This window comes from Saimiri boliviensis, chromosome 1 (assembly GCF_048565385.1).
Source record: "Saimiri boliviensis isolate mSaiBol1 chromosome 1, mSaiBol1.pri, whole genome shotgun sequence".
Classification (NCBI taxonomy): domain Eukaryota; kingdom Metazoa; phylum Chordata; class Mammalia; order Primates; family Cebidae; genus Saimiri; species Saimiri boliviensis.
In genome coordinates this window covers 128109008-128133963 of record NC_133449.1, presented here as the reverse complement: position 1 = coordinate 128133963, position 24956 = coordinate 128109008, and the positions used below count along the sequence as shown (strand labels likewise).

General features: G+C 45.9%; 1 protein-coding gene across 15 annotated transcripts in view; it reads right to left on the bottom strand.

The window, feature by feature from the left end:
• The window catches only part of INPP4A (inositol polyphosphate-4-phosphatase type I A), a 147769-nt gene that overhangs the window by 78315 nt on the left and 44498 nt on the right, over positions 1-24956 (bottom strand). The window contains exons 1-2 of one of the 15 annotated variants that reach the window (XM_074403856.1): positions 13595-20326; positions 12104-12268 (exon numbers count right to left, since the gene is read on the bottom strand). The exons of 13 other annotated variants lie outside the window; for them this stretch is intronic. The gene's annotated coding sequence lies outside the window, so the exon portion shown is untranslated. Of the gene's footprint in view, positions 1-12103; positions 20327-24956 lie in introns of those variants that run through there. One more of the 15 variants, XM_074403846.1, reaches the window with a different exon arrangement.

The following is a 24956-nucleotide window of genomic DNA, read 5'->3' as shown; positions in this document are numbered from 1 at the left end:
CCTCAGCCTCCTGAGTAGCTGAGACTATACATGTGAGCCACCTTACCTGCATAATTATTAATTTTCTTAAATTAGAGATGGGGTGTCGCTATGTTGCCCAGGCAGGTCTCAAACTCCTGACCTCAAGCAATCCTCCCACCTTGACCTCCCAATGTGGTAGGATTATAGGTGTGAGCCATAACACCCAGCCTCCTTTTGGGTCTTTAATGAAAGCTTCATTATGGACATAATTGACTACATCACTAGCCATTGATGTACTGGCTCAACCTTCAGCCTCTCTCAGAGGTGGGAGGGTGGAATACTTAAGTTTCAGCCCTCTAATCATGGGATTATTCTGGCAACCAGCCAAATCCTGAAGCAATCTAGGAGGCCCCAGATACCAGTTATCTCATTTGCATACAAAGACACTCTTATCACTCCAGAGATTCTAAGAATACCTCAGGAAAAGAGGGAGGAAGATCAAATATATATTTCACAATACCACACCCCTCTCTAACTCCAGTTGAAGCTCAGGACACTCCGAACACATCTCCTGAGCCTTCTCCACACCACTATTCCCTGGGGTAGGCTTGGAACTCACCACTCCGGACACTCCATGGTGTGAGATGGCTTTAATGTCAAGATGTTGGGTTAACTGAAGTGACTCTACTAGAGCTGCTAATCCAACCTAGAGAGAAAATGTGACCCAATCGCTACCACAGTGTCCCAGACCAGCCTCTGTTTCTATGGGTCCCCTAGAGCCAGAAGGAAACTGAGTCTACCCAAGGCTCTACTCAGATCTTGTCTATAGCCAGCAGGGGTCCTAGGACCTTTGGGGGTTCAGGGCCACCAATTCTTGAAGCCCAGCAAATAAGAGAATGGCCACCTAGGAGCACTTTCTAGGACATGGACACAAACTTAACTGGCCAGAGCCAGAATGGCTGCGGTGACAGGGATGGGCAGCAGGGACAGGGCAAGGCCAACAGAGAGAACAGGAGCAGTAACTCCAGAACGGCCAAGCCCAAGGTGACTAGCAAACTAGAGGCTCCCCTCCAAGAATGAGGCAGTACTGGCCTCCATGCAGGCTTTGCACAACCACTGCCACAACAGCTCATGTTCTGCTCCAAAGCACCTGCTCAGGTCCGTCACCAGCCAAGGGACGTGCTGCACACAGCAAGGACCAGGAAGGCCTGCTTCCAATTATTCCAGAGAAATAGCCAATGGCAGTAGAAACTTCCTCTGGCTTTTATTTGGAATCAATGAGTGATTGAATGAATAAATGCCTCTACATGACAAATGTGAAAGTTAAGTGCTATGAATCAACTTTCAATGCAAAGAAAATTATAAAAATGGGTATGAGGAGTGTGTGACCACGGGGTGAGAACACACCAAAACTCATTCTTCCTTAAATATGTTCAACTTGAGGGGGCTGCCCAGGAAGGCGAAGAACAGTGGTGAAACTGCCATCTGATGTCAAGTCGGAAGGGGTTGTAGGGTGGGCATGGGTCACAAAAGCAAAAGGACTGGTTCTGGGAGGTGGTGCAGGAGGAGTGAGGTCTAGGATGCAGCAGTTGGGGCCCTTGTTGATTCTAATTTGCCCACTTTGGAGACTCCTCCACCCCTGTGTGTCCCTCCCCACCCTAGTGCAAGAGAATAGTGGAAGCAGGTCTTCCTTTCTTTCCCTCTTTCAAACAAAAGCCACCGCCTAGGAAAGATCTTAACCTTTTAAACAAAGTCAAATACGCCTCCCTAACATAAAATACAAAAAAATGCTGCCTCAAAGGCTCAGGCATTAAATAGGATGAAAAGGCCAGATGCTGTGGGAACAAGGATAAGAGTGGAGGGGGCCTGGGAGGGGGTCTCAGGAAGGCCTTCCTCATGCCCCTCCTGGGCTCTGGCTCCAAGCCCGCCAGGCCTCCGAGCACACTGGTCCACAGAAGGCTCTTGGTATAGTTTGAATGTGTTCTCTTAAAGTTCCTGTGTTGAAAACTTAATTGTCATTGTAACAGTAGTGGAAGGGTGGGGCCTTTAAGAGGTGATTAGGCCATGAGGACTCTGTCCTCAAGAATGGATTAATGCTGTTTCTGTAGGAGTAAAGGGAGTGGACTCTCCATAAATCGGGAATTTAGCCCGATTTCCTCTTCCTATCTCTCACGCTGCCTTCCACCTTCCACTCTTCCACTATGGGAAGACCCTCATCAGATGTGGGCACCATGCTCCTGGACTTCCCAGCCTCCAGACGGTAAGAAATAAGTTGCCTTTCTTTACAAATTACCTAGGCAGTAGTGTGTTGTTATGGCAGCAGAAAATGGATTAAGACAGGTCTTGGCACCTGCCCTTCCACAGACTAAACCCTTGGATCATCCTGTGAAGCCCAGAGCAGGGCGTCAGAAATCCACTTGCTCAGCTAATGCCACTTCAGATCCCTCCTCCCCAGTAGGTCCAAGAGCTGCCAAGCGTCTCTCAGCCCCAGTTTCTGTATAATGGAAATAACACTGGTCTCACCAGGACACGCTGAGGAGCAAGCACGTATGCGAAGAAACATAGAAAACATCTGTATAGAGCTTGGTGCGTGGGCTGTCAGCCATGAGAGGGTCTCACTTTGGCTTTTCCTAACCTCCCCTAAGGCTGGCCCCCACAGTGCTTGTACTGGGACCATCTGTGGGCCTGGAAGCCCTTTCTCTACAGCTAAGTCTATTTGAGTTTCAGCCAACTTTCCTACCTTCTCCAGTACTTCCAACCAGAACCTTTCACCAAGATCCATGGCACTTTGTTTGTGCTACAGTTTATAATCACCAAAAATTAGGCCCAAAGGTTGCTGTTGTGAAGGAACATGAGAGTGGAGGCCTATTACTTGAGGCAATATGGCTTGGTGGCATGGGGGATGGGAGCCCAGTCATTGGCATCAGACCTGGTGAGTCACTGTGAAGCATGTAACCTTCCACAGGGTCCCATCTCTGTGCGTCAGTTTCCTCACCTGTGAAATGAAGTTACGACTGCTGTTGGAGGGAATTCACAGTCTCCCCATCAGAAGAGTGTGAGTGGACCCTGGACCCCTTGGGAAGTGAGGCAGGTGCTCTGTCCCTCCTGGATAGACATACATGTTCTGAGGGGGCAGCATCATGGTCCTCTGATACTGGAGAGGCCTGCTTCCTCCTCCGCTCAGAGCTGGGGCCCAGCCCTCTGCTACCTCCGCCCCCTGTACCTGCACAGGGCAGGAGAGGGTTGCTGTGAGTAAAGCTCTGACTCAAAGGACACTTAACATACAAGCATGCTGCAAAACATCCGTCCAGCATTGCTAGGACTTAAATAAAGGAAAGTAACGTGCTTTAGAAAATCAAGCACAGGCTTCCCATTTCCCAAGAACTACTGTCTCCCAGTGACGACAGACAGGTAGCAAGGGCAATGAGTTAACTTCATTTACTTAACTGATATACCTCATTAGATTAATAAATATGTCAACTGTTATAATACAGTGCCTGAACCAGAATACAAATGCACATCCGAATCTCGGATGGAGGGAGTCAGTCATAGTGCTACAGTCTGAATGTATCCCCCAGAATTCCTATCTTGAAATGTAACCATCACTGTGATAGTATTAAAAAGCGGAGCCTTTGGGAGGTGATTAGGCCCTGGATTAGTGCTGTATGAAGGGTTGCAACTAGGGAGGCCCTCTTTGCCCTTCACCTTTTGTCATGTGAGGACACAGCAAGAAGGCCCTCAGCAGACCCTAAATGCCAGTGCCTTCCCAACATCCACAGGTCTAAGAAATACATTTCCGTTGTTTATAAATTAGCCAGTCTCAGTTACTTTGTTATAGCAGTTTGAACTGAGATATCTTGGATAGGGACATGGATATCCCTGTAAACAAGAGGGCAGAGGAGGATGCTCCAGGAGCAGAACAAGCCCAGACTGTTCCAACCTTCCTCTTCCACCTCACCAGCCCCTCAAGGTTTCCCATCTCAGTAGACGAATTCTGTCATTCCACTTGCTCTAGGCAAGAAATAAAATCACTGCCAGGCCTCCTGGTTTCCTCCTCCTCTTACATCCCACATCCCACGTCCCACGTCCAATCCATCAACAATTCTATCAGCTTGATCTTCCCCATAGGTACGATTTCAACTCCCTCAGTACCCCAGCTCCCACACCCTGGGAGTTTGACCAGCATCCCTCTCACAGTCCTCACAGACTTTGTCCAACAGCAATGGTGGGGCCCACGAACCTCCTAGCAGTGTCTTCAACCTGCTCCTGCCTTGGCCTCTTTGCTGTTTAGACGTTATCTGGTATGGCCTTTGCATCAGCCACTCTCTCTGGGACTGTCTTCCTCAGATAACAAGGAAGGCAACTCCCTCACTTCTTTATGTCCTTCTTGGATCCCAGCTTCTCCTGGAGGTCTCTGGGATGGCTCAGTTTAGAACTGCAGCTCAGCTCCTTGTGGTTCAGCTATACACCACGAACCTTCAGGGGGTTTTCTGTAAGAAGCAGTCTGAAAATAAGTTGTCCTGAAAAAAGTGCTTTAAATGTTTGTGCTGAGCAAAACAGGTGCTCACAATCTGGGAGATGAGGGAGATGTGTCAATAATCACAAGTGCAACGTCTGGAAGGTGCCAGGAGCAGCCTGGGGCTGGCAGGGGTCTGCTGGCTACCTCCCACACCATACATTTTGGCCACTCTTTAACACCTCCAATTTCTTCCTTCTGTACCTCATGCTGTTTCTTCTCTGTAAATTGGCAATCTCTTTAACACAGCAGTCCCCAACCTCTGTGGCACCAGAGACTGGTTTTATGGAAGACAATTTTTTCCATGGGGGCTGGTGGAGGGAGTGGGTTCAGGACAGAACTGTTCCACCTCAGATCATCAGGCATTAGATTCTCATAGGGAGAGTGCAACCCAGATCCCTAGCATGCCCAGTTCACAACGGGGTTTGTGCTCCTGTGAGAATCTAATGCCACCGCTCCTGGTCTGCAGCCCAGGGACTGGGGACCTCTGCTTTAACAAACAGTTAAGGATTTATTATGGAGCAGGCCTTAGGGATACAAAGATGACGGGAGGCTTGGTCTAGAGCTACATCACGAAGAGTAAAAAGATGAATGGTGGACAACCTAAGGGCCGCACGGTGGGGGGGCCAAGCCTCTTCTGAAGCCTTCCCTTGGGTGAGGGGCTGGCTTGTCACTCTGTCCTTTCCAGGCAGGGACAACCCCTGGGTGTTGCAGCCTGGGATTCTGGGGCCTTTTCTTGAGGTGAATCAACCCAATGTTCCCAAACATGACCCTCATCACTGCCACGCACCAGGCCTCATTCATCATTTGAGCACCACATCAATTTCCCAAAACCACAGACTAAGACAACAGGAACGACGTGCTGAGTATAGGGGTCTGCTGTCAGAGCTGCCTCGTTAGGACTGCAGTCAGCATGCACCAGGATCAGCATGGTTCTCTCTCCTACAGCAGGCAAGGACTTTGACAAGTCCTTTCTTTCTCCATTGTCACTTGAAACCACTTGAAGCCCTCACACAATTAACTGAAAGTTTGCCCATCTATTGACCAGGAAGGCCTTCCAGTAGTGCCACAGAAATTTCTAAGTCAGTGTATAAAAGAACCGAGGAAAGCATCTAATATTTCAACTCCCTCATCAAAGGAGACATGCTGCTCAAAGAGGGCCAAGAACTGAAGAGATAAGGACAAGGGCTTCCCTGTGACCTGTGGGTTGGGCTTATCTCTGAGTGTGGGTCCATAATAAGAGCAGTATCATCACTCTCCCAGGGTTTTTACTCAAAGGTTGGTTCCAGGAGATGCAGTTAGAAGACTGTGGAGCATGAACCCAGTCTGGCTCTCTACAGTGGAGGTGGGAGTGCAGGAGACTCTAAACCCCAAAGCAGGCTGGGTGTGCCTTATTCATTGCCTAAGATGGTGATTTCTCTTCCCTTTCCTTCTTCCATTCAAATCCAAGGCTGTCAGGCATGGCCCGGTGCCTGCTCCTGCTTCCCTGGCCCAGAGCTAGCCACCTGGAAAGTGGACCCTGACTTTCCCCAGCCACTAGGACAGCCTCTAAGCAGCTCTCCTTGTTCCCTTCGGAAGGGGTGTGGCTACAGCTGCTCATGGCTTCTCAGGACAGAGTGCAAAGGGGGTGGCCCACACCCCAGCCACAGCAATGTCCTTTGCCTTGCCTTACAGTGTTCTGCATTCACCCTATGCCCTCACCACCCCCACACCCCCCAGGGAACGCAATTATGGCACCATCATGGTGAGGACAGTCATGGGAACTCTTGCTAGCCTGGCTAAGACACCATACAGAGCAGCCAGGGCACTGTGCAGCAAGGTGAGCTTAGGTAGAAAGGCCTATTTGTCTTGGCAGTCTGGGCTGAGCTAAACACCTCAGAAGGAACATGGCTGAGCTGACTCATTGGCTCCAAGGCTAACAGTACATGTGGCCCTTCCTGGCTCCCCTCTGCTTATCCCCATGTCCATCATCCTCCCACTCTGCAAATAAGCCAGTCCAAATGGTAGGAACTGAGGCAGCCCCCAACTTTAAGCTTTCCAGCTCCAGCCACCAAAGGCCACCTGCATGGGTGCTCTCCCAGTTCTCTCCAGCTTGAGCCAGGTCCCCCAGGCTGGGGGGCAGGGGTCATGTTGTAGCAAGGGGGCTTCAACAATACCCAAGAGCTTGGCTAGGAGAGAGTTCCCACAAAGGGATGGGGCATCACCACCCCTTCAATCCATCACAACTTCAGTAGCCAAATGGAGACTCCCCTAAAGCAGGTGTTTCTTAAACTTTAACAGAATGGTCAAATAACTCTCGTGTTAACTAGATGGCTTTACATTATATCAGACACACAACATAAACACAGAATTAGTCATAAACTTTTTTGTTTAAACTATTAGAAAACTGAAAGTGATCTATAAATTAACACAAGTAAACCCCAAAACAAATGAAATTGGGTTTGTATTACTTTAATCTGAGGGATGAGATGCGCTGTTTTATAGAAAGGATTAGTCGCGCATAAACTTGACTGACTCCAGAAGCATCTCTACATACTCTACTGTCATCCCACCTGAGGCCAGAAATGGCCAAAATGGCCCCTTCAGGGTCTACCCAGCTATCTGGTCAAAAAAGCAGTGGCCAGCAGCCACCATTCCCCAAAAAAGTGAGTTGCCAAGCAAGGCAGAGGAGGGGAATGCAGCTACACCTCCCTGGACTGTGAACGAAGATCAAAGCACCCCAGACCACAGATTCTCCAAAAGGTCGTTTTCCTCCTCTGAAGGAAATCAAGATCATTTCAGGAAAAAACACAACTTTATGGCTTGCTGTGTGAAAATGCAGCCCTGAAAATGCTGAGTTCCTTTCCTTGACTCCCCTTGCTTCCCTGCAGGGGAGGGCCTGCATTGTGGGCCACCCTAGGACTTAAAGTCCAAATGTGCCCCTGATCCCTTCCTCTTGTGAGGAGCAGCCACCATTCCTCCCTTGAGTCTGTCCATAGCATTATGTTCTTCCAGGACTTCATCAATGTCTGCTGCTAAGGCACGCAAGGGATGTAGTTTCTCAAAATGTTTCCAATCCACAGAAGAGGATCAAGAGAGGAGAAGACCAAGAACTTCTCAGGACAAGATGCCTTCTGCCCGTTCACCTGCCTCATCTGCTCTCCATGGGAGGAAACACCTTGTCTAGAGGTCTCTGTAGGCAAAAAACCTGACGGGGGAAGAAATTAAGTGTGAACAACACATCTTGCAAATGCTGCCCACATGCTTTGACTTGCCCGGTCCTCACAGCACAACGCTGGGCTGGGAGAGACGGTTATTCTAGTTTGACACCTGGGAGGCAGGTTCACAATGGTAGAGGGCTCCCCAACGTCAGGAGCGGCTGCAGAAGTCAGGACCTAAAAGCAGGCCCTACTAGTCCAGTGCTCTTTCCAATATGCAGAACAGAGTGCAGGGCACATAAATTCGACTACTACCAAATGCTAATAAAAGGCATCATCTTTTTCAGCTGTAGAGTTCCTCATTATTTCCCGCCGTCCCCACCCATATCTTCATAAGCATCCCCTGTGGTTACTCAGTCTCTGACTCCATCTCTAGCTTTTCCCATCAAGCAACACCAAATTCTAGTCAAGAAATGGGGCTTCCTAGAAAAGGCAAAAGGCAGAACCTTAGAATGAGAGCAGATTCTTTTTTATGTCATTTACTTTTCATTTTCTTTTCTTAAGCTGAAATTAAACTCCTTGAAGAGATACTGTTAATGTTTTTGTCAAAAATAGTTCAAAATAAACTTAAAAAAACAAAAATTTGTGAACAGGATAAACAGACAAAACCTAGCAAACAATGTCAACTAATAGTAAAAAGGCAAAAATATTCTGTATTTCTAATGGTAGAGACAAGGGTTCTATAAATATTGTACAGAAATGGTGTATTTCAATGGGAAAGTGGAAGGGGAAATGCACCCTCCTGCTGAATCGGCAAGATACAACTGAAGCCCAGGCTTCTGCGGTGATGGCTAGCTCTTTGAGCAGGCCTCTCTGCTCTGCTTGTATCAGTGTGTTTTATTTGTAATTTCCTTCTCTTTACTATTCCCAACAAGTTTTACTCATTCCTGGTTTGGTAAGGGAAGAGTGTGTAAGGTGAGAAATAGTCACCGCTGTTTCCAATTCTCTCTGGTGACACAAACCCTACAGTTCAAGAATAAAGCATGTGTCCTCCCTCTCCTACAAAAGCTCCCATGTCCTCTATTTCAGGTTCAACAAGGAAGCACTGCAGGGAAAGTGAACCAGTTCATCACTCTGGATGAACAAATAAAAATCTCAGGCCCCACAATGGGAAATGCAGGCCTCCATCAAGGTTGGCCCTCATGAGACACAACAGTCCCAAGTACTTTTTCCCAAACCTAAAGGCAAAGTGCACCCTTGAAAGAAAAGCTGGGCATCCATGCCACCTCCCAGAGGGGTTGGGAATATCCCAGCATGAAGCTGCCCGAACCTTTTGTAAATGAGAAGCTTCACATTCTAGTTTATGCCAGGTCAGTGAGCAACCATGAAGCCAACTTTTGGTTTTGTTTACTGGAGAGCAAGCTATTAGCATAGTACTTCAATATCCAGGCAACTTTCAAAAGCCCATCCTAATAGAGCTTTGGGAAAACAAAGACAAGACAGAGAACCTACAGTGAATCTGATGAGATGGTCTCAGGCTTGCTGAATCACATGATGAAGAATTTCAAGGTCACCCAAGGCTGTGAACCCCCTTGCCATTGCCAGTCCTGCACCTTCAGCAGGATGGCACGTGGGCCTGAGGAGGCAGTGGCAGATTAACACCAGACACATCATTTCCGTCTACACCACCATGTTAAGAGCAGAACTGATAGTAAGCTGAAAGTTAATAATAATGGGCTTCAGATTAAGTGGAGTCAGGCGGGCTCTGTTTATTTTTATAAGCACTAGGAAAGCCTGCTTTCTAATTCGTGAGTGTTAAAATTGGCTTCTCAAGAAAATAAAAAATTTTCTGAGTAGCAACAAAATTCCATAAAGGGCTATAAATGTGAAGCAACCACCACAGATCAATAAAATGCCAGGAAGATAATGTTATTTTAGAAACCAGGCAGTACGCCAGGAGACTGGGGACGACCTGCCCAAGGCCTCCAAGCGGGCAGCACCAATGTTGCAATGCTGTTTCTAGCTTCCTCATCAACAAATCGAAATCGGGGAGAGACATCTTGGTCCTCTAGGTCCCGTGAAAACACAAAGTGGGCACACATTCAGCACACTTTACTACATATAGATCTCTGGCAAAGTGGTGTATAACCTGCTTATTTTGGCTGTAAAATGGAATCCTGTTTTAACCATCCATTGTTGGGTAAAACACTTAGCAAAGACACAAAAGGACTTCAGTCCTCCATATTCTCATTAAGACAAATCAAAAGGGCAGCCAGCAGTCCTGATCTTTATATAGGACCTTCCTGGAGAGAAAGTTCTACAGCTTCAGCTACTTGTCTGGTTGTTCAGCGAGGGAGGACCCCCACTGGCCGCCTTCCAGGAGCCTCTTCCACAGTGGCTTGACCACAGCTCTTGTTGCAAAGCTGACAGTGGCTGGAATAATGAAAACTCAAAAAGAAATGCAATTTCTACACAGTGCAACAAGCTGTCCCTCTGAGGCCCATGCCCTTCCTTGGGCAGTGCTCTGAAGCTGCCCACCAGAGCTGTGGTTGAGTAAGTTCAACCAAGTAGGGACAGACGCCAACTGACACGCAGCACCCTTGTGCTCAACAGCAACATCTGCCTTCTTCTCATGTGGCACCTCTTCTCAACAGCCAGCAAAGATCAAGCTAACAGGGGAGGGAACAAGGCAGAAAACAGACAGCAGCCCTCCTCCAGTAGGAGAAGTCTCTGTCATCTTGTCAAGTAAGGCTGGCTTGATGGCCTGAAGTGCCTTTTGATGGGGATGTGCAAAGGAGTCTGTAATCTGGAACTTTCCATTCATCTGTTCAACAAGTACTGAGCCAGGCACTTATAGTGGACACACAAGTGAGTCAGAAGAGATCTCTGCCTGCAAGGATCCAACAGTTTAATGATGAAGTAAGACAGTCAGATAAGACAACTCCAAGACAAAATGAGGAGCATGCCCCATTCTGCAAGGAAGACAAGGAAGAAGCTTGACATCTGGCAAAAGACGATCCAGATGAGGTGCAAACTGATCTGACTTCAAAAGGCACAGGCACAGGTGCACCCAGGGACAAACATTCATTCAGGAAACAAGGAATGTCTTGTCTATTAAGGGACAGAGAGAATGGGGCTGGAGAGCCGAGACAAGCTCAATTCTGGGAATCCTCTAACACCAGACCACAGAGGTGGGTTTTAGCTTGCAGGGAATGAAGAACTCCCTAGGATCTCAACTGTTCAAACAAATCTGAAAAGTCCTGGTACTCTCTTGGACTCTCCTACTGGGCTTTTGAAGACAAATCTCTTTCTCACTTGGGGCAAACCAGGGAGGAACCTGCCCACTCTATAAGGATTGCAATGAGCATCCCTTCTCACCAGCAAAGAAAGACCCCTGCTCAGTAAGGAGTCTTTCTTTGCTGGTGAGAAGGGATGCTCATTGGTAAGCCTGGGTCAAGATGACATCCATCACCAAATAAACAGGCAACATTCACAACCAACACATAAAGAGCAACCCATTTGTCCCAGAAGGTCTCCAGGGGTTCCAAAGGTCAGTTTGTCATCAGCACAACTAAACCTAGTCAGTCCAAACTCACTATCTCTGAAATACAAAATAAAATCCAACAACATTAAAAACAACAAAAGAAACTAAAACCACTTGGGTAATTCAAGAGGTCAAACAATGTCAGGTCTATTATTAAAACCCTTAGAGTAGGCCCATCTTTTGCCTTTGAGCTAGGTCTCTCAGTGACCTCACCCATAAACAGTGCAATAGTGAGACTTCTCACAGAAGTCACAAGAACTAGCATCCCTTTGTTTCAGAAGGATTCCTAATCTCGTTGTGGTGCTGTTTCCAAAGAAAATGCTAACAAGTAGAACTATCAATATAAAAATAGAAAATGTTGAAGTATTTTCACCATTATCTCTTTCTCCAAACTTTGCATCTGAATTCTGAGATGGAGAGAACACATTGGGAACAAAGGCCCTCACAAAGTGTCTCCCTGTCACATATCGTATGTAAAATTACCACCACCAAGAGCAGTGGCAGTGAAAGCTAATTTAAATGTCTACATGTGCTTTTACATTTTTCAAAACACTCTTGGTAATTGGGAAATGAGACCAGGGAAAATGTGCCTTTGGAATTCATTTTTTAGAAGTGTTTTCATCTCACACTGGAAGAAACCTATAGAAAAACTAAAAACTGTAAACCATGATGTAGCAGGAACAGCCTCCAAAGCACCTCAAGTCCCCACTTGCCAGTCAACTTCAGTACGTGCAAACCAGGACAATGACAGTGGACCCACTGTGGGCAGGCCTCCAGCAGAAGGAATGCTCTTTTTCATCAGGGGAACTTGGCCAGCCCAGAAGAACACAGGTATTGCCTAATGCCCTCAGGATTATTATCTGGCCCATTAACCAGGGTTCCATGAGGGCTAGGATCTTGGATGGCCAGATACACATTCACATCATTCTAGATAGAACACTGTACCTGGGAGCAGGTGGGCACGGATATATGAAGATAACTGAGGTCATAGTTATCCACAGGATCAGTCAGAGAAACCTGCGCAGGCCGAGACTGTAACAGCAGTGCAGCTGAATGCTTCACAGCATTGCTCAGCTCAGCAGTGCATGGGCCCAACATGTTCTTCAGCCACTAGTGAGAGGCAGATAAAAGTAAGAGAAACACAACTGATGTAGAGTTGGAGCCCCTGGGCCTTTGATCTGGCCTAGGTTTTAATTTAACCATCAAATTCCAAGGAAATCACAAACTCTGAGTTTTTCAGTGTCCCCTGCCAGATGTGGTCCCTTTCCCCAGCCCTCACCTCCCTCCCCCAGTCTAGATTATTTGCTGGTGGAGTGCCCAAAACGGTATCAATGGCATCTATTCTGTTTTGTCATTTGCTCCTCACAACAAAGCCTGTCCCACCATAGGGAAATCATTACTCCCTGACTCAGTGAGGATATCAAGGTTTAGAGAATGTGGAGTTGGGAGGGGGAGGGGTCTTGCTCTCAACATTCTATGTACAACCAGCAAGGCAGGACAAAGATCAGGACTCTGACTTCCACTGTCACCTTGCAAAGTTAGCATAGATACTACAGTACTTCCTGAACTACTGGTACTCAGGAAATCATTGCTCCTACCATGACATTGTACTGTGGTCCACAGGCTTTTCTTTAAACACATTTTTTTTTTCTTTCTGAGATGGAATCTTGCTCTGTTGCCCTGGAGTGCAGTGGTGCAATCCTGGCTCACTGCAACCTCTACCTCCCAGGTTCAAGTGATTCTCCTGCTTCAGCCTCTCAAGTAGCTGGGGCTATAAACACATGCCACGACGCCCAGCTAATTTTTCTATTTTTAGTAGAGATGGGGTTTCACCATGTTGGCCAAGCTTGTCTTGAACTCTTGACCTCAAGTGATCCGCCCAACCCAGCCTCCCAAAGTTCTGGGATTACAGGCGTGGGCCACCACACCCAGCCTAAACAACTTAAATTTACTATATGGAATATTTTAAACTAGCTAAGTATTTAAGTATACATAAAAACAAATTTAACTCTTCAAATAAAAGGCTTGCAGCCATTCCACAAGTGGCAGTAACAAAGATGTTCTGTTTGGCAAAACTTTAGTCAAGTTCCCAAACTTTCCAGGCCCATCTGTGCACTTCCTTGTAAACTCCAGTTTTAGCAAAGAATGCTACTGAGCCGGTTTAGCAAAAAACCTCCCCTCCCCAATATCTAATTAGGTTCCTCTACCACCATGCCTTAGGTAATATCTGATTGTCCTGGACAGTCTTTAGCAAGAATCCTGTTAGGTGGGTTTAGCCAGAATCCCCTTTACTCCTGATGTTTCCTTTAGTAAGTTCCCATCCACTGACCCCTACCCTGCTCCTAGGCTATAAATTCCCACTTGTCTGTACTATATTGGGAGTTGAGCCCAATCTCCCTCCACCACTGCAAGCCCCTGTTGCTGTGGTCCCCATACCTATTGTGATGGTCCTGGATAAAGTCTTCCTTTATTCATATGCTTTAATGAGTATCACTGAATGTCTTTTTTCTTGAACAGCAGACATGCCCTTTAGAAGATAGTGGACCTGGAACAGCGTGCATGGAAGACAGCATGAAATCTCCATCCACAGCCACCAACCAGCTCCTGGCTGTGGGAGCATCTGACTCTCACTCCACATCCAGTGTCATAAAGTGGAGACAATATTCCCACCTTAGAGGTTTGCTGCAATCTCAAGTAAGAAAGCATATGTGAGGACTTTGTAGACCACAAGTTACTAAGTTAAACAACACTAGGCCTTGCCAAGAGTCAAATGAGATACAAAGGCAAAAATATTTTTAAAAGGTAGCAGTTAGGACTTCAACCTTTAAATGACACATTCTCTCTAGAGAACAACATAGCCCAAGGTTGTGACCACTGGGAAGGTTCCCCCCGTAATTATATATGCATCTGCTATTGACATCTTGTCTAGGTCCACCAGGCCCACAGACACAGGGACACTCTGCTGGGCCCTGAGCTCAGGTTCACTAAAGCTGCAGGCTAGGCAGGCAGCCAGACACTTGTACCCTCCCCCATCACTGAAGGCCATTGATCTAGCCAAGAAATGTACTACTTCTCCATAAAGGAGAATCTTGTCTTTTTGTCCTTGAAAGTTGCAGTGGCCCAATTAAAAGACTTTCTGTGTAGAGATACGGGATATACAGAAACTCTCTGTACTTTCTACTCAATTTTTCTGTGGACCTAAAACTGCTCTAAAAAAAATTAAGTTTATTAATTTTTAAAAAGAGACTTTCTGACACCAATTTCAAGAGGATTTTTTTAGCTGTCCTGCCCTATAAGGTTTAGAATAAAGGGAAAAAATAAGTAAGCCTCCAAACATATCAGTAGGTAAGCCTTTTAAGGCATAAAATTTTAGAGTTCTGCATTCATCAGATTACTTGGAACAACATTCAGAAAAGCCTTGAAATCTCAAAAAAAGTTAAATAAACATAGCATTCTGTAGATCGTAAACAAGGGTAGATGAGAGGATTAAACTATGTAGTGAGGAAAGGTTTCTACAGGGAAACTGCAAAGCAGTTCAAAGCAGTTTGATGATCCACCACCACTGCTTGAGGGAGGAAAACAGGGAGGAAGTTAAAATCTGAAGCAAACCTGGCATTTCTGGGATAACTGCTGACATGCAATTCTGTTCCCCTATATCACCGTGCTCACAACCAGACCCCCCAGCAGGCTAACAGACGGCTTCTGTCACCAGGTTGGTCAGCAAACAGATATGAAGAAAGGTAGAAAACAATCTCCAAAACAGTCTTTTTATTTGTAATTATCGTTCATGCTTGTGCTTTTATAATTTTGAGTGGGACTCCTTTCCTAGTTCCTCACGGGGGCAGAACTTGGCAAAAAGAGCATTGAGATTCCACATTAGACACGTGGATTAGTCTGCTCAGGTTGCCACAACAAAACCCCACAGACTAGAGGGCTTAAACAAATATCTTATAAATAAGATATTTATTTCCTTACAGTTCCGGAGCCTGCGAAGTCCAAGGCCAAGGTGCCAGCTGATTCAGTTCCTGGTGAGGCCACTCTCTCTGGCTTACAATCACCTTCTAGCTGTGTCCTCACATGGTCTTTTCTCTGTGCACCTCTTTTGTTAGGTCTCTTCTTATAAGGACACCAGTTCCATGAGATTAGGGTTCCACTTTTATTACCTCATTTAACCTTAATTACCTCTTTACAGATGCCAACTCCTAATACAGTCACATTGGGGGTTAGTACTTCAACATATGAATTTGAAGGAGGGACACAATTCAGTCCTTAACAAGGTGCCTTATGGATTATATCTGCAACTTCCATCTAATCACCACCCAAATCCAGCACCTGAATTGGGTGAATGTTGCCAGTGAGAGGCCAAGAGCCGGAGGAGCCTGCTTCTGCTTGCAGAGGGTGCACAGTTGTAATAGTTGGTTTTCATGCTGCTGATGAAGACATACCTGAGACTGGGTAATTTACAGTGAAAAAGAGATTTAATGTACTCACATTCTACGTGGCAGGGGGAGGCCTCACAATCACATTGGATGGCGAAAGGCATGTCTTACATCACAGACGGCAAAAAAGAGAATGAGAGCCAAGTGAAAGGGGTTTCCCCTCATTAAACTATCAGATCTTGTGAGACTTACTATCATGAGAATAGTATGGGAGAAATCACCCCATGATTCAATTATCTCCCACGAGGTCCCTCCCACAACACATGGGAATTATGGGAGTACAGTTCAAGATGAGATCTGGGTGGGAACACAAAGCCAAACCATATCATTCCGCCTCTGGCCCCTGCCAAATCTCATGTCCTCACATTTCAAGACGAATCATGCCTTCCCAACAGTTCCCCAAAGTCTTCACTCATTTCAGCATTAACTCAAAAGACCACAGTTCAAAATCTTATCTGAGACAAGGCAAGTCCCTTCCACCTATGAGCCTGTAAAATCAAAAGCAAGTTAGTTAACTTCCTAGATACAACGGAAATACAGGTATTGGGTAAATACAGCCACTCCAAATGGGAGAAATTGGCCCAAATAATGGGGCTACCAGCCCCATTGGAGTCTGAAATACAACAGGGCAGTCAAATTCAAAATGATCTCTTTTGACTCCGTGTCTCACATCCAGGTCATGCTGATGCAAGAGATAGGCTTCCACAGCCTTGAGCAGTTCCAAACCTGTGGCTCTGCAGGGTATAGCTCCTCTCCCAGTTCCTTTCACGGGCTGGTACTGAATGTCTGTGGCTTTTCTGGGTGCACAACGAAAGCTATTGGTAGATCTACCATTCTGGGGTCTGGAGGACAGCAGCCCTCTTCTCACAGCTCCTGCAGGGACTCTGTGTGGGGGCTCCTACCCCATATTTCCCTTCTGTACTGCCCTAGCAGAGGTTCTCCGTGAGGGCCCAGCCTCTGCAGCAAACCTCTGCCTGGACATCCAAATGTTTCCATACATCCTCCAAAATCTAGGCAGTGGCTCCCAAACCCCAATTCTTGACTTCCGTGCACTAGCAGGCTCAACATCACGTGGAAGCTGCCAAGGTTGAAGCTTGCACCCTCTGAAGCCACAGCCTGAGCTCTGCATTGGTCCCTTTCAGCCACGGCTGGAGTGGCTGGGACACAGGGCACCAAGTCTGTATCAACGGTGAAGCAAAGAAACCTAATTCCCTCTCTCTCCTCCCCATATCTGACCTGCTGAGGGGGGGGTGGAGAAGAGCTGTCATCAGGCACTTCCCAGTGTGTGAAATCCAGTGTCAGAGAGGGAAAAGCAACCAGCTCAAGGTCATAAAGCAGACAGCAGAACCAGGATCCTCCAACCCCAGACTGTAAACTCCAGTCCTCAAGCTTCTTCCTCCCTCCTACAGCTGTTTCCTTAATTTGCATTTCCCTGATGATTAGTGATGTTGAGCATTTCTTCCTGTATCTGTTGGCCATTTGCATGTCTTCTTTTGGGAAATGTCTATTCAGGTCTTTTGCCCATTTTTAAATTGGATTATTTTCCGCAATTGAATTGTTTGAGTTCCTTGTTTGTTTCTGATGTTAACCCCCTGTCTAATGCATAGTTTGCAAATATTTTCTTCTATCCTGCAGTTTGTCTTTTCACTCTGTTGTTTCCTTTACTGTGCGGAAGCTTTTCAGTTTAATGTAATGCCAAATGTCTATTTTGCTTTTGTTGCCTGTGTTTTTGAGACCTTATTTAAAAAGCGTTGTCCATACCAATGTCCTGAAGCACTTCACCTGTTTTCCTCAGCAGTTTCATAGTGTAAGATCTCATATTTAAGTCTTTAATTTTAGATTCTGAGTTAATTTTTGTATATGGATATCCCACTTTCTCATTTATTGGAGACTATAAGCCAAAAATAAAATTCTAAGCCCCTCAAGCAACTGAATTGGACCCCTCCTCTTGGCCAAGAGCATTTCAAAGTAAACCCAAAAACCTAGTAAAGGCCGTGACTGGAAGAGGAAGTCGGAAATGTCTCATTTATACCCTCCTTCTTTTGGAATTTAGGCACAATTGACCAGCTTGAACATTAAAACAGATCTTAAGACTGATAAAACAGTGATCTGTAGCAGTAAGACACCAGATTCCAGCCTGACTCCAATGTAGCATCACATGACAGACAGTAGGCCCTAAAAGAAATCAAAATATTTTACCCCAAAATATATTTATTTGACATATTATGAAGTAGCCCTGCAAACCACCTCTTTTGGGGAAAAATCTACATTCTGTAGAGAATCCCCTTCCCTTTCCAGGTTTTTTTCCTGACCCAGCAGAGAATTAACTAACAGTTTGGCACCATTTTAAGTCCTGTAAGAGCTCTGAAGCCTACTACCTGGAAGCTTCATCAGTATGATAAAGCCCTGGTCTCCACAACCCCTTATCTTAACCCAAACAATCTCTTCTATGATTCCAGGTCTTTAGGTAATAACTTAATACTTTCAACCAACTGCCAATCAGAAAATCTTTGAATTCACCTATAACCTTAAGTCCCATCAATTCAAGTTAATGTACATCTTAGGTGTACTGATTGATAACTTACGTCTCCCTAAAACATATAAAACTAAGCTGTAGCCTGACCACCTTGGGCACATGTTCTCAGGATCTCCTGGGGCTGTGCCACAGGGCCACTGATCACTCATATTTGGCTCAGAATAAATCTCTTCAAATATTTTACAATTTGACTCTCCACTGACAACACTGTCCTTTCTCCATTGCTTGTTCTTGGCACCTTTGTCAAAAATAAGCAGACTACAAAGGTATAAATTTATTTCTGGGTACCAGTGTGGTACTGGCATAAAAATAGGCATGTAGACCAGTAGAACGAATATAATAGCAGTTTTAAAGTCTTTGTTAAGCCCAACATCTGTGTCCTCTACCAGGCAGTTTCTGTTGCCTGATTTTTTTCCGTCATACCCATTTTTCTGTCATTGTCTATTTCTTTGCATGTCTTATAATTTTGTGTTGAAAATGACATCTTAGCTAATATATTGTAGCAACTATGGATACTACAAGCCCCTCTACCCCAGGACTTGTTTTTGTGTGCTTATTTTTTCAATGACTTAGCTGGACTCCTGTTGAGAACTATATTCCCCTCCCCACCCAACCTCTGATTTTGCTCCTCAGAGGGCACAGCCTCCAGTATACACACATTCTCTCTAGGATGACAATCATTTTATCTTCCCTGATCTCTTTGTTAAGCTGTCTACATCTGATGTTTTCATACCCAGCTGTCAGACCACACTAATTGCTGGCTGATTGCTCTATCATTTTTGACAACAGCTGAGGGCATAAATTGTTCTACATTTTATCTAATTAAATGTAGACCTCTCTTTCAGTGTTTGAGGTTTGTTCTGACTCGAGGATGACTTTTACTGTCTCTTTCCTAGTCTCTGGCCCAAGGTTTTGCCCAGTTGCTTATCAGCCTCTTCTTAATTACTCACCACCAAAATTTCCATTTTTTTCTGAGAACACCCTTAGGCCTGAACTTTCCCTACACTTTTATAAACAAATTCAGTATCTTTCAGAGAGCTTCAGAGCTTTCTGTGATTATATCCTACTTCTTTTACTTGGGAGAATGTTGGAGTCACTGCTCTAGAGCTGAGGGCAGAGACAGTGTCACAATTCTCTCCGAGTGACACTTTTACTTTATAAACAGGGTGCTGGATGGGGGCAGTAGCCTTTGCTCTTCTTAGCTTGGTTTTCCTAGGATGGAACTTCTGCCCTAAACTAGCTGGACTGACAAAGGGTAACTGGGGACCCAGTCTTCTCAGCCTCAAGTGGAACCTATGCCCTATGAGTAGGGGCTGGCCACATTATCCTGGAATTTAGCCCCTGCAACATGGAGCTTTGCCGGAGGTGGGGGAATGCTGATAGCCTGCCCTCCTGGAGAGATGCCATAACCCTTGATGAGAACTTGGGGGAAAGGGAGCCCAGTCTTCTTGGTCACTCTTGATAGCATCTCTCATGCTGAGCTGGGCAGTGGATGAGAAAGGGAAAGGAAGGAACAGGTCCTGGTTCAAGTGCCACAGACATCTGTTATTCTTACTGAAATCTAGTAGATTTTCTTGAATAAATGTTTCTTTATTTGCTATATGCCCTTGGACATAAGGCAAGTTTCCAAGTTCGGTTGTTTTCTTAAAATAATTTTTATCGGTTATTGTTTCACCTAGCAATGAATCCACAGAGCCCCTAACGCCACGGTTCCAGAAGTGGATCCCAATAAGTTTTAATCTTAATTTCTTTATTCTTAATCAACAAAACGTTATACTCAAAGTTCCTTCCTGACTAATATCCCATGTTAGGGAAGCTGGCATTAACCAGGAGAATATGAACTCTACACTCTACTATGTAGAGTTCTGCCTCCCCAGCTAGAATTAAACCACGCTTTTAAAAAGACATTATTTTAGGGCCGAGTGTGGTGGCTCACGCCTGTAACCCCAGCATTTTGGGAAGCCAAGGCAGGCAGATTGCTTGAGTTCATAAGTTCAAGACCAGCCTGGGCAACATAGCGAAACCGTCTCTACAAAAAAATACAAAAATTAGCCAGGTGTGGAGGTGCGCACCTGTAGTCCCAGCTACTTGGGAGGCTGAGGTGAGTAGATCTATTGAGCCCAGGAGGGTGAGGCTGCAGCAAGCCAAGATTGTACCACTGCACTCCAGCCTGGATGACAGAATGAGACTCTGTCTTTAAAAAAAAAAAAAAAAAAAAAAAAAAAAAGGCATTATTTTTGCTAAAAATAACAGTTACCCAGACATATATCCTGATTAACAAATAATTTATAAAATAAGAGGAAAATTTAGCATCATGAGAGATGTGTGATCACCAATTACCAGGAAGTCGGAGTAGGCAGATAAGCCACACATCTCCCTCAGAAGAAGCACCTCCCTCAAGTAGCACCTCCCTAGACATGTAGGGGGCTCAGTTCCTACTCACAACCAACATCCAAAGAAAGTGCATGCCCTTTCCAGAAAACACAGGGCTCAGGTAACCTGGCATAGGGGCAAAGGGAGTCACCAACATGTTCTTGGAAGTCCCAAAGGGTTGCCCAATCTTCAAGGACAAAAGACTGTTCTCAGAATCCAAATTAAGGAGGGAATGTGAAGCCACCAGCCAACCACATCCACCTGATGGGCAGCTGGAAGAGGGTCTCCCAGGCTGAAGCTCCAGGATAAAACCATTGCCCACAATATCAGGGGAGAAGCCAGAGACACTGGTTCCAATGCTGGCTCTGCCATGTAGGAGGTGCTGCAGAACTGAACTGAACTCCAGGACCCCTCCAGCCCCAAGCTCCTCATCTATTAAATGGGAATTCTCAATAGCCTGCAAGATCCAAAGTTAGTACTTGGCAAACTATAACTACTATTACTCTGGACAGGAGCCCTGGCTTGGCTCTGTTTTCCCAGTGAGTCCCTCAGATATCAAACTGATGCCAGACGGTCCAAGGATTATGCTTCCTGTACAGGCCCCATGGGCACCCCTTCCAGAGCTGGCTCCTGCCTACACCTCCCCCTGGGACCTGAGTGTGCTCATCTTCCTGATCATACCAATCCAGTCATCCCTAAAGGGCTCCCAGATCTCTAGAGCCCTGCCGTCTCACCTTTTGAGATCTCCTCCTAGCCAGCTGAGGACAGGATGGACTCTATGAGTAACACAGGAATGAGTAAAGGCCTAATTGGCCTTCCCGGGGTCAGCACATCAACAGAGCCAACCCCTTCAGTCAAGATAGATGTTACAGTAGGAAAATCTCTGGCAGCTGCTTCTGGCCACTGAGATACAACTTGCGTAGAAGTTTATAAAGAGCAAACCACATTAGGAAAAAATCTTTTTGGAATGTATTACAGACAGTCCCCAACTTACAAGAGTTCAATAATTTTTCCACTTTAGGATGGTGTGAAATCCATTCAGTATGTTTCTCAACTTACAATGGTGTTACATCCCAATAAACCTATCAGGAACCCAAAACATCAGAAAAAAAAAATGCACTTGTTGGTGGCTCACACCAGTAATCCCAACATTTTGGGAGGTTGAGGTGAGTGGATCACTTGAGGTCAGTATTCGAGATCAGCCTGGCCAACATGGTGAAACCCCATCACTACAAAAATATGATACAAAAATTAGCCAGGCATGGTAGTTCATGCCTGTAATCCCAGCTACTTGAGAGGCTGAGGCACGAGAATTGCTTGAGCCCAGGGGCAGAGGCTGCAGTGAGCTGAGATTGCACCACTGCACTCTAGCCTGGGTGACAGAGCAAGATTCTGTCTCAAAAAAAAAAAAAAAAATGCAATTGTGACTTAAGATATTTTCAACTTAGGAGTTTGTGGGGATGCAGCCCCATTATAAGTCGAGGAGCACCTGTATATTCTTCCCTGATTTTAAAGACTATTCTGAAGTAGAGAATCATAACACAGTTAAAATGCAGTACAGATCCAATCCTGTCCATGACTATGTGCCCCTAAGGGTCATTTCCCTGGGGCTCCATCGCCTGCTCATCTCTGATACGGGGAAGAAAATGAACACGACTCAGGTAGGCACAAAGTGCCTTCTCTTGGCATGCACAAGACTGCAAATCTTATTAAATGCACCTGGTTTGCTGCACCTTTTCAGTTTTCATGTCTATTCATTGTGATGGGCTCACTTTCCTCACTTGCCACCCAGTTATCAGCTTTCAACGTTCCTGTCAAGGGAAATGTGCTGCTGCTTCTTTCTGGCTGGAGGGTTGGAAACCAAATCATCCAGATGAGAGCATGAGTGAATGCTTTAAAAAGAATAGCCAATGGTGAGGGCCTGCGGGTGTAAATGGGGATTGAGGGCACTCAGCTGACTTTCTGCTCCCCAGGCCCCTATGTGGTGCTGTGTCCAGGATGGCTGCTCATGAGACCCTAGGGTCAGAGAGCAGCATGCTGTCAGGAAAGTGGTTGCTGAAAATAGAAACTTTAATCCAAACAGAAAAATCTGCCATCTGACTATGTTACTACCCACAATGTGAAAATCCTAAGGAATTGCTCAAAGCTCCTCCTCTGCCCCCTTTTTGGAAATACAATTTGGTGTTGATTAACTGGGTCTCTGCTGCAAGTAGACATAGGCAGAACTTCTTGTTCCTACTATTGTCTGTCTGACTCAGTTTGGGTTTTGAATTTTTTTTCCTCTGTCAACATGAAAACAAAACAAAACAAAACAAAACTCATTTTTTCCCCACTATAACTTTTAAATTAAAATGCCATCATTAAAATGCTTATTTTCTTTGGAAAGGGTTTTCCTTTTGTTTTCTAAACAGAAGAGTCCAGATGTTGTAAAATCATAATTTTGGAAAATAAACAAAAGCCCCTCTTGACTTGTTATGACACCCAAAGGACTGACGGTTTAAACTCAAGCTGTTGTTTGGCCGGATGCAGGCAGAGCATCTCCACCCCTACCAGCTGCAGGTGACTGTTGGAGATTCTGGCCTCATCTACTCGGAGGCCCTGATGTCACAGGTGGGTAGCAGTTCTAGGACAAGGTGTGGAAACCTAGTTTCAAACAGAACAAGAGAGGAAGGAAAGTATCCCCGAGAGAATAAATAATGGGGTCAGGGCTGAACCGGGTCGCAAATACCTCCGGAGTATGTCACATATGAACCAGTCAAACTCCCTTGCCAGAAACCCCAGGCTCCAACTCATGTAACCATGTAACCATGATACCACAGGTGCAGGGACTTGAGGTACCTCTGTAAGATGCACTGGAGGAGACCACTGAGGGATGGACACAGCTCCTCCCACAGGGCACTTTCATCTCCACATGAGATGCCTTTCTCTAGAGCCAAGTGCTGTTTCTGAAACCACCTTCTCTTCCTCTGCTCATAGAGATTCCCACGTGATATGCTGCATGGTTAGAATAAGGAAACCAGAGGAAACACCCAGCCCTTCAAGTGATGCCCAATTTTCTGGGACACTCACTGTTGCTCCTGTGTCCAGCCTGCTCTGCCCCTAGTCTTCTCCATCTCAGCCATGGCACTGGCATTCTCCAAGTGGCCGTGCCAAACACGTGGAATCTTCCTGCTTCCTGTCAGTCTCTCCTTCCCTCATGCCCAAGCCATCCACAAGACTGAGTGGCACACCCAGACCTGGACCACCTCTCACCATGGTCAGAGCCCCAACCACAGTCCTAGCCACCACACCTTAAGAGGTTACAAGGAGTTCTGCATAAGCTCCATCACCCTAGGCCTTTCTAGACTGTTCTCCTCACTCCACAAGCTCTGGATCCTATAAGGACGTCAATCCCATATTGAAGGAGAGGAAAAGGAAGATAGAATCTTGCGGCTGCATGGGGTGAGGGTCGGGGGGCTGTATAAACCCTACATTTAATTCTACATCATCCAAGGACAAAAACTCAAATAAAGGTGCCCCACTTTGTCTCCCTCCCATAAACAAATTACCTCTCCATAGTTACAGACTAGAGAAAACATTTCTGTGCATCCTCTCCAGAAAAAGAGGAAGCTGAGTTTGCTATGCCAAAGAGGAAGTATTAGGGCCAAATTTCCCCTCAGAATGGGACTGTCATAGTAGATGGACACCTCAGGGTTCCATCACAGCAGCTCAGAATCTCTAAGATAAAAGATCCTATACTGCTTGGTACCAACGGTATTAACAGATGGTTTGTAAATGACAGCCTCCACTTGGTGCTTCAGCATCCCAGGGTCCCTCTGAGTCATTTGACATGACGGGGCATCTCTGCTTCCCCACGTTAAGGGATAGGAACAGGTTCAAGCCAGGGCTGGGCCTTGATATATGCCTCCACTCTGCAGCCTTGCCAATTGTATCCACTAAGGCCATCCATGAGATGATGCCAAAACCCCTCTTGCTCTGGCCCTAATGACTCTCCTAAGGCCCAGTCCTGCATTTCCAAGTTACTCAGTCACCTCCCCTGAACTCCTGGTACCCACTGAGACCCAAGACCACACTCCCTTCAGAAGTGGCTCCTCCTGAATTCTCTCCCTTCCAGGTACCACCATTTTTGGGAGCTCAGATGTATCTGACACCTCTTTCCAACCATCAACCAAATGGATCAGTCACTGAGTTCTGTTCCCTCTTTGAGACTCTCTGCTTGTGTCACCCTCTTTTTCACTATTCCCACCATCACCCTAGATCTAAGGCAATAGGCTCCAAACCAGTCACCTAGTGAGGCTGACAGACAACGAACTACACTGTTTACGCACACACACACACACACACACACACACTGCATGAACTCACTTAAAAGCAAGAAGTCCTTAGGTTGTGTTATGAGGCTTCCATTCAGTCCTCTGCACTTAAAGCTTTCACAACACTCCCCACCACA